A 10476-nucleotide genomic window follows, 5' to 3' on the forward strand; every position below is an offset into this window, starting at 1 on the left:
CTGAGGAGCTGCTCTACAATCTGAGCATCACTGTCAGGAAAAGACTGCCCAGGATTTGCAGCCTTTGTAAAGACAACATTTACTTTGAGTGCCTCCTCTAGGGGCTGAGGTTTCAAAAATCTGAGCCCCACTGTTGTCCTCTCTAACTGAGAAGACTTGGAACAACCCCAAGATGTAGAGAAAATGTTTTGAAAGCCCTTAACAAGCTAACTGGTGGAGAAGAAAACATGGTCAAAAGCTACCAACAAACTAAAAGAGCTGACTGAGCCTCTGTAGGTTTGCTGTTAGCTCTCCCAAACCCATGAATGCTGGTTGCCCTGGCTGCCATTGCTTTCAAATCTGTGAAAATTCAGAGTATATTCTCGTGACAATGCTGGCATTCCTGGTGCGTTACAGCTCTCCAGGCGGGCAGGGAGGGCAGTCCACCACCAAGTCCAGAAACTGCTGCGAGTCCACCTGCAAACTGTGTCCTTTCTATGCCGAGGACACAGACAGTTACAGCTGCATTAAAATGGTCAGCATTTGTGTAGTGAAAAAATGGAAGGAAGATAGACAGGAAGAGCTGGTGTGAGCTGTGGCAGAGCTTTACATTCCTTGGAAATAGCAACAAGGAATGATCACAGAATCACAGAATAAACTGAGTTGGAAAGGCTACACAACAATTATCAAGCCCTGCACAGCACCATCCCCAAAAGTCATGCAATGTGCCTGAGAGTATTGTCCAAACACTTCTGGAGCTCTGTGAGGCCTCAGCAACAAATCCTAATAAAAAGCAGTGAGCCCTGACTAATTTTATTTCACTTGAAATACCTTCATACAAGCTATTTCTATACATATTATGTATCTATATGGCAACAGTGGTGTTCTTTAAATGTGGCTCTGAATTCTCCTTTTTCTTACTGCAAACCAACCTTGGGTTTACTTAGGGTTGTTTCCTCTCACATCCACGTTTGGTGGTTGATGCCAATGAGCAATTGGGCTAATCAAGGTGTGACACCCAGCAGAGCAGAGGCTGAAGGGGCTCTGTGTGTGTTGGCAGAGTGCTGAAAGGTCCCACTGATTGCCAGTGCCCGGCCTCTGTCTGGGCTATCAGGCATCAGGAGCTCTCAGCAGTGACTCAAGGCTTGGAAAGGATACAGGAATCCTCTAGCTGCACTGAAGGTCCCTCCTCACACAGTGCCAAATATCTCCTGTGAGACAATCCCACACTTCCCAGACACATCCCTAACACCAGCGCTCAGGCTTCTTCATTTCTGTGGGGTTCATGTGCCTTGACACCACAGAAATTCCCACCTGCCATAAAAAAATCTAATCCACCCATGACCCCACTGCCAAAATTACTCCAAGAGTTACAGTTCAAGGTACATGTGCAGATGGATGTCTAACACTCCTACAAGCACACACATGCACACATAATTACTCAGGGATAAAGCAGCCATGTAAACTTACCCTGTTCAAGCATCAAAAAAGGGACTGTTGATTTGACTGGAAATTAGAAGAGAGTTTAATAAAAACATGAGAGAGATCCTGAACTATTGCGCCTGTGTTGGCATGAGCTGCAGAAATGCTGCAAAGCACTTCATTTTGTCATTAAAAAAAAAAAATTGTTTGATGTTTACATTTAATTCAGTCTTTTCATTTAGCCAAAAAGCCAGAAGAGTGGTAAAAGAAAACATGATGTTTCATTTGTCTGTCACTGGGAAAAGTAACCAAAACAAGGAACAGACTACAGATAACAAGTTTAAAACACGATGCAGAGTAATAAGAATACCATTAATACAGTTTTGCACTCTACTTTTGCTCATCTGGACCACATGGCTTTTGGAACAAAGTCAGTGCTATGAGATAGACGCTAAAATTCACATTTTGTTTTCTTATTAGAAACCCAGAATTCAGATACCAAAAAACACTAAGGAAAGAGAGATGAAAAATTGCAAAAATTTTCTCAGAAAATTGCCTCAGAATGAAATTCTGCCCTTTTCTTCGACTCCAAAAAGTCATTACCATCTGACAGCTGTTTAGTGGCTTATGTGTGTTGGTGGTACTAGTCCAATTCCTAGTGGGCAGGTGTCTGCATCACAAAAGCCACCATCACAATTGGCACTAATTGGCACCCTTGCCAGCAGTCTCCATAAAGAAAATAAGGATTAGATGGCACTGAGATCAAATTATCCTGTCACTATAAAGGTGATCCCCCCTCTAGGTCAGAAAGGCCTGTTGGCAAGACAGTTTGGGGAAGTTTGCACTTCCTGAGCTCTTGTGCCAACAGAAAGACATGAAATGTCGGGTGTCTGATGCTGGAAATGAAGCACCTTTCACAGGCGCTTCCACTTCGCCTTTTTAGCTGAATTTCAAAACCAAACCAACACCCAAACTCAAAAAAAAAAAAAAAAACCAGAAAATTCCCTTAATTTGGACATTTCCCACACAAACTTATTATTTTATGCAGATAGTCACCACATTGCTGTGCTGGGGTATCAGTATATCTGATGCCTTTCTTTGTGTGTTTCCCCCCCCCCCCCCCCCCCCCCCTTTTTTTTTTTTTTTTTTGAACAGCATGCAAATTCTGTGATTTTTCTAAGTATAGGGTGCAAAATACCCTGGAAAGTCAGGGGGAGGGAGGATGTCTTACAGCTCAGCAAGCTTTATGAGGATATTCTCTTAGTTATTGAGATGAGTTGAATAATTCTCCACTAATTTATACACCAGTGAAACTGGCCTGTTGGCAAGTCCACAATTAATGCGAATGCCAAGTGGGATTGCAGCTTTGTTTCATCTAGGAAAACACTTAGCTGAACAGCAGCTTTCCCAGCTGAAAATGTGTGTCTGTCTTTAAACTTGCAATAGAAGCTGGCATTTCTTCGTTTCCATTCACTCTATCATTATGATGCATTATACAAAGTAATGATGTAATACTCTGGAAAGCTGAAACGCTAGCTCTTTGCCAAAAATAATAATACAAAAAGTGTACAATTATTTTCATCTATGAAAGCCACTCTCACTACCATCTCCCAGTCAAAGAGAAATCTTTCCTAATAGTAGATCATTTCTTTCTGTTTGTGAATCAAACATGAATGTGGAAGGGGAGGATGCCAGCTCATCCGTGCTGAATTACAACTTTTAAAAGATGTAAACATATTCATCACTCCAACACAGTGGCTCGTCACCACACATCTCACACCTGCATTTCAAAGGTGGTTTTCCCCTTACCTGTGGGACGTTTCCCTCCATCAGTGGGGCTAAGTGTGAAGGGATAATTGGAGGCAAAAAAGGCACCAGGATTTGTATCTTGGTCAAAGGATCACAACGCCAGGAATTTTTCAGGCCCAGTCCTACCAATCCTCAGTCACAAAAATGATGTATGCACAATGATGCCACTTGGGCAGGGATGCGGCCCGCCCCAGAGCACAAAAAAGGCTGTAAGGGAGCAGAAATGAGATGTCCTCTGCTTTGGGTCAAGCATCTGCTCTGCTGCTTTATCTCCCAGGCCCTATAGTCCCAGTGCTACACATGCCTCAAGAGCAAAGCCATGGAAATCAATATGTGGTGGCCTCAGCACGAGGACCAAAATGCATCCACATATTTCCTGGCCACAGATGGCCAGGGAAATTGCAGCTCCAGAACAAACAGTGCCATGAGCAGGTGAGGGAGGTGAAGCTTCACAGCAAACTCACCATCAGCATGGTTTGTATTTTGATCACCGCACAGGGTTTGCCACTGTTGGTGCTCCGAGGGCAGAGCTGAGGTCTGGTTGAGCAGAGAGGAGAGGAGAGGAGAGGAGAGGAGAGGAGAGGAGAGGAGAGGAGAGGAGAGGAGAGGAGAGGAGAGGAGAGGAGAGGAGAGGAGAGGAGAGGAGAGGAGAGGAGAGGAGAGGAGAGGAGAGGAGAGGAGAGGAGAGGAGAGGAGAGGAGAGGAGAGGAGAGGAGAGGAGAGGAGAGGAGAGGAGAGGAGAGGAGAGGAGAGGAGAGGAGAGGAGAGGCTGGGTGTGTCATAGAGCTCAAGATGGCACTTTAGGAAGGAAGCTAAACAACAGAATAAAAGGGAAGTGCCAGGGATGGCAGAGTATGACTGGTGGGGCTCAGGTGCAGGAGGCAGGCACTGTGCATCAACCAGGAACAGATTTGCCAGGTACAGGAAACTCTGCTCCTACAGTGATATACAACCCCACAGTAAGTGTATCTTAATAATACAATAAAGTGCTAGCTCTGATTAGAAAAGAAAGATGAATTCTTCTGCTAAACCAGGGTAACCCTAAAAGCGTGTTAACATGAAATACTAAATAAAATGCTACTCATCTATAATAAATCTTATTACACATTTTGGCAATTTTACTACTAACATACCGAAGGTTTCAAGCAATGTTTGAAAATAGAAATCTTAAATTGAATCATTGTTGCATGAATATATGCAAAATATTCATTTCTAGCACTGTGAGGGTTGAGTGCTTTTAAATTGGAGAAATCACTCATGACTTCACCTTTTCATGCAAGATAAAGTTGTATGTGGTAACATCATTACAATGTCATGAAAGAAGTGGAAATCATACAACAGTTCTGCCTAAAGCTAATATACAAAAAAGTACTTCTATATTTTTCAATATTGTCCAATATTTAAAGGTGCAGTACAAGGCTTTAAATATATTAAAAAAATCATTAGACTTCAGATGTCAGCGTGGCCTTCACTGAGTACTGAGACTAATAAAATCATTGATGAGATCTCTTTAATATTTAACAGAATTAATGTCTTAGGTACTAGCCTATTTTCAACTCCAGTATCTTCAGAGGGAACTAAATATAGAAATAAAAACAGCAAACGTTTTATGTGACGGTCATTATGGATTTTTTTTTTTTAACTAGGGCACTAAAATTAAACTATTTACTCAATAACACTGTCATAACAACAGAGAAAATGCTGCAGCATTTAAATAGTCTTTCCTATAAATCCTTTAGCAGGAGATTACTTCAAAAGAACATACACTTTTATACACATTAACAATCAGTAAATTCAATCAGCAAAAATGAACGAGTAGATTTTGCAGTGAGTTGCTGCACCATGAATCGCCAATATAGAGCTCAGAAGACTTCTGCAATCTTAAAGGTGTTTTAAAAGAGTGAGAAAGGGATAATTTGACTTTATATACTTCTTTTCCTTTTCTTCCCTCTGATTAAAAAAAAAAAATTAGACCTGAAAGTTCAGCCTCAGAAGTAGAAGTTACGTTAAGAAAGCCCACTGCATAGTTTAATTATATTATTTTTTATAGCATGTAAGGGGGGAAAAAAGAAGGAAAATCAGGGTAAGGCAATCATCCAGTGTCAGGTTCAACTTTAAACCCCAGTACAAATGAAACTAACAGCTCCATCTCCTCATGGCAGCCCCACTCCAGAGCCTGGAGTCACAGGGATGCAAAGCAAAAATGTCTCCAGCTTCCAATTCCAACCCTGCCGCCCCAAATATTCACGTTTGCTGAAACAGAAACGTGCATTTCTAAATTATTGCCTTATTTTTATGTTAAAAAAATGTCTTTTTGAAGTGCCACCTGCCGTGGCCGGATGGTTGCTAGGTGACAGTGCCGCATGGACCGTCACCGGTGATGAATGGCCTGGCTGGCGGCAGTCCCCACTCCGCCACCCATGCCCTCCGACGGCACTGCCACCAACCAGCACCGAGGCCATGGCCAGATTTTGGTAGCACAAGGGTTGGCTGCCCAGCATCAGCCCGGCCAGGGGTATGTCAGTGTGTCACCAGTGGCTTCACCACTCTTTTGGTTCTGGTAGTGGTGCCAAAGCCAACAGGGGTGTGAAAGTGCCTGAAGGGGTCATGAGAGCCTGTCTGAAAAGTAATGATGGCAGTGTTGTGGTTTAGGAGAACCCACAACAGGCATGGATGCTCAAATCTGATGCTACACAGACTGCTGTGGCCATCATCAGACCCTGGCCAGCACTGTCACCAAGCTTGTCCATATCTGAGATTCTCACAAAACAGGTTGTGGGTTCCTCTTGCATTGGTGCCGCAAGTGCTGCACCTGTCTGGTCAACCCTCTTCTTACCCACCATGTCTTCACCTTCACACATCCCACTGGGATGCAGAAAGTGAGGGAAAGAACCTTTTTAACAGAACCCAGTGCATTTGAGCAGTGGACAAGGGTGAATCCTCCTGCAGGCTGGCTGGGAATGACAACCCCAGACACAGGGAGGGCTGTTCCCTTACAGGTAACACCAACAAGCAGCCCAGGTCATCACAGGATTCCTATCTCCTGTACTGACCACACTACCAAAACACTAATCATCACAGGATTCCCAGGAGCTAAGCACAACTGGGAAGTTCTTTTTTTCCCAGCTGACACCAGTACAGTTCCAGCCTCCATCAGACCTCACCTCACTGGGGCATCCACACACTCATTTTGTTTAAAAATATACAGTGAGGACATGCCAATGAAACAAACAATTTGGTGGTGTTAATCCACAAATTATTGACAAGATGAATGAGATTGCTTGGGTCTAATGCTCTCTGCTACTCAAGGGCTAGCTAAGCTCTCTTTTTTCAAATATGTGGATTTTGAAATGATGGATCATAATAACAGAGCTGGTGCCTATGAATAGGGATTGCAAACACTTAATATTTCAATAGAAGTGTGTGCAACATGATCCAGTCACTCTGAAAAATGTACAAAATGGAAATATATAAAGAAAGCAGCTGGCATGAAAGAGAATAAACAAAGAAATATTGATAAAACTCTGTGTGGATTAGGCAAAATATATTCAAACTGCATTTGAATAATCTCATCTATATTTATATGTGTGTACATATATATGTAGATATATATATTCAAAATACAGAAAGATTTCTTACCTCATCATTTGCCTGCTTTGAAGGACAGATATCTGAATTAACACTCAGCCCTGAAAATCAGAGGGCTGTGCTTGAGCACGAGAACCAGAACTCCCCAGATGCTGCTCATGCCTTGAGAGTGTGCTTACAGCTCTGAGAGGAGCTCAGCACCCCTGCCCTGATTCAGGGAAACCATGTTTCATGTTAAACTCATGAGGGACCCCTTGAAAAATCCATCTTGTCGTTCATTAGACTAATTTCTCTCATGTTTTTATACGGCACACCCCCAGTGGTTTCAGGATCAGGCCAGGAGAAATCATTTGCATTGCGCTTCCACTGGAGTATTTACTTCCCTGCAATAAAACCAATCTGACCACTGAGAGCTGGTGTTAGGTAAGAGCCAAGTTAGCTTCAAGGCAGAAAATGCACCATTCTAACAAACGTGCAGCTCCCTGAGCCACAGCACGTCCCTGCAGCTGGCTGGGATTACTGCTGGGGACCCACTGAACCCGCACCAAAGTTCCACAAACTGGTTTAGGCCGCTAATTTAAAAAAAAAAAAAAAAGCTAAACTATGCTACTTTACAACAGTTGCGGGCTAAGAGGGCACACACAAGTGGCGAGTGCAGCTCAGCTGATGGGTGGGAGCTTGTTATGCTGAAGGAACTTCCTACTGAATCTGAGCCCCAAGCTATGCTGCAGCTTGAGGCAGGAAGTGGTAGTAACAACATTCTGTCATGATTTTCTGTTTGCTTGCCCTCCCTGCCCTTCTCCCACTAGATCATTGCCAGTTTTCTCCAGGCCACTTTGAGTGATAAGGGGAACCAGTTCATTACTCCCCAGCTCTCTACTATCACGCATTACCAACTTTACTATTTTGGGTTTATGTTGTGGGGTTTTCCCTTCTTTTAGCTGCCCTAAAAGCCACTTTCCTCCCCTTCACCACAGCAGCCTCCCTCTGCAGAGATGGGCATCACAGAAAGCTTTGTAAGGGTGTTTTTCCATGGCAGTATTCCATACCCTGAGGCTCTCCACCAGCCATGTCACCCTATGAACTAGGGCTTCTCTGGAGCACCAGACAGCAGCGTGCCAGGCTGTTGGCTCTTCTCCTGGTATGCTGCATGGTTGGTTGATGGGTGTCCAGCACTGCTCACACCCCTCCGTGGTTTCACCAAATACCAGATGCTTTTGGAGTGGAAAACAATGCAAGAACTGAGCCCCTTCAGTTTCTTGAGTCTGTGTGCCTGCATGTGATGGCTGGGAATAATTCTGCCAGCAAAAACCCTTGGTCACAGCAAGACTATCAGACACACACCACCTAAAACAGAATAGAAAGGAGACTAGGCTTAATCACTTAAATCGGTAGCCCCATGGCCAGGAAGGGAGTGTGGAGCAGCAGCCCAGACTCTCTGCTGGTCTCCTCCCTCAGCTCAGTAGTGTCATTTATTACTGTAAACCCTAAAACCAACTTCAACCCCAGCAGTTTAAGAGGCAGCACTTCCCAACACATGTAGCTCCTGGCCACCCAGCACAATTTAGCTGATTCCAGAGACTAAACCCTGTATCTCTGCATGCCACAGCACAGCTCTCCCTGCACTCCCCAAGCACAGGTTCTCCAGCACTGACTTCAAGGAGCAGAAGTTTGAACACTTCATCTTAATCTACCTGCAGTGGGTTTACTGGTAGGTCAGCAGCTCTGTTTGCACATTCCCTTAGCATAATTGCAGCTGCTTGACTGTGTGACACAGCAGATCTGTAAGTGGAACATGTTGGGATCACCTTGCCTGGAAGCAACATCCCCATGGCAGCATTAAAATCTAGAAGGATGAAGGAGATTCAGACATCTTCTGTCAATGAGCTGCCATTTCCAGCTGAGCCCTGAGAGACAGGAAAGAGGGTTTTGGACCAGGTGTGAATTTCCAAGGACATCACAAACCAGGAGAGGATATCTCAAACCTAGCCCAGCTAAGACCAGAAGTTTAATTCTGCCTTTTCACATGCCTGGTTTTCTCCTGTCTTACTTTACCAGCCTGTGTCTGAGCACTTACAAATTCCAAGCAGGCTGCATTTCCCCCAGATTTACATGCAACTCTGGTCAAAATCTGTCACTGAATACCAGACTTCTATAATGAGCCTGAGATACTCTATCACATTTCTGACTTACATGATAGGAAGCAGCACAATGAGACACTCACACACTCACACACTCACACACTCACACACACACACGGCAGAGCAGGGGTTTGAAACAGCAGCAGCTTTTCTCCTGACACAGGGCAGGGGCACTTTGGTTTCTTGAACAGGTGGACTACCCGACAAGCAGCGAGTCCCCTTATTTTTGACTACTACGCTTTAAATCAGGGCTATTTGGCAATTCATTAGTGTCTGCTAACTGTTAAACACAGGAAAGTTCAAAAACATGCATATGTTTCACTCCCTGCCTCCCAGGTGGTATCTGTTTCAAGCAGCAACCTTTTCACTTCGTGCATGAAGACTTGTAAACTTCCCGTGGCTACACCAGCGGTTCCTATCCAGGTGCCAGCACCAGAGCCACAGTCTCTGAAGAGCAGGAAACCCCATATGCTGATCTCCAGCTATGTAGATGCCATTCGTTTCTCCTTGAAAGTTCATTGTCAGAATTACTGAAATGTACACAAATGTCTGTATTTGAAGGTGAAATTTGGTGGAAAAATAAAGATATAATAGGATCCTTTCTTATATAATTTCCTGGTGTGATGTCTGTCTGAAAAATGAAGCGAAATTATATGATGTCAAAAAATCATGTTTCAAAATGATTGACAATATGTGAGTGTTTTGCATTGTGAAATGAGGTGGAAAATTTTAATTGCATGATGGAAGGACATAATATTTATTAGAACCTTGTAACCACACTGGATTTGAGTGGAAAGGACACAATTTTAAATTTTATATTAATACTGTGGGCTAAATCCTAAATGAACACACAGAAGCAAAATTCCACCTTGGAATCTGTGAGTAACTTTTTCATTTCTAATAATAAAATGGCATCTATAGGGTTGGCACATCACCATAGTGAGAAAAAGATCCCCTCATTCATGCACTGCTGTTCTGATGTGAATAATGTTTAGTGCCCAGCTCTCAGGTCACCAGAGAAATGTGCTCTGGAAACACAGGGTTTTGATAAAGGTGTGCTAAAGAACAGGGGAGGAAATTCTAGGAAAACCAAAACTAGCTGATAACTCCAAGCCCACTTCCACCTTTACCAGTGACTATAAACACGGGCTCACATCCATGCCTGAGTGCTAACTAACCCAGATCCTTGCAGACAGGAGCAGGGAATAGATCCCAGTATTAAAGTCATACCACAGAAAATCCCAAGTAAACAGCAACAAGTTTAGGGAGAGTCCTGGATGACTGTGTGATAGGTTTATTACCAGGCTGGCCAGTGCAGCACCAGACAGTCTGGAGCTCTCAAAGAAAGTGGTCTAGAGAAGAAAACAAGTGAGGAAATATTAAAAAAAAAAAAAGATATATATTTACATGGAGGTAACTCAAAGCAATTAATCTTAGATTTAGGATTTGCCCTAAATAAGTCTTATGTCAATAAGGAACCTGGATCAGGAATAGATTTAAGATTCAGCAATATTAGTTATATTTCCTCTCCCTTCCT

The sequence above is a fragment of the Cinclus cinclus genome, chromosome 3 (assembly GCF_963662255.1).
Source record: "Cinclus cinclus chromosome 3, bCinCin1.1, whole genome shotgun sequence".
Lineage (NCBI taxonomy): Eukaryota > Metazoa > Chordata > Aves > Passeriformes > Cinclidae > Cinclus > Cinclus cinclus.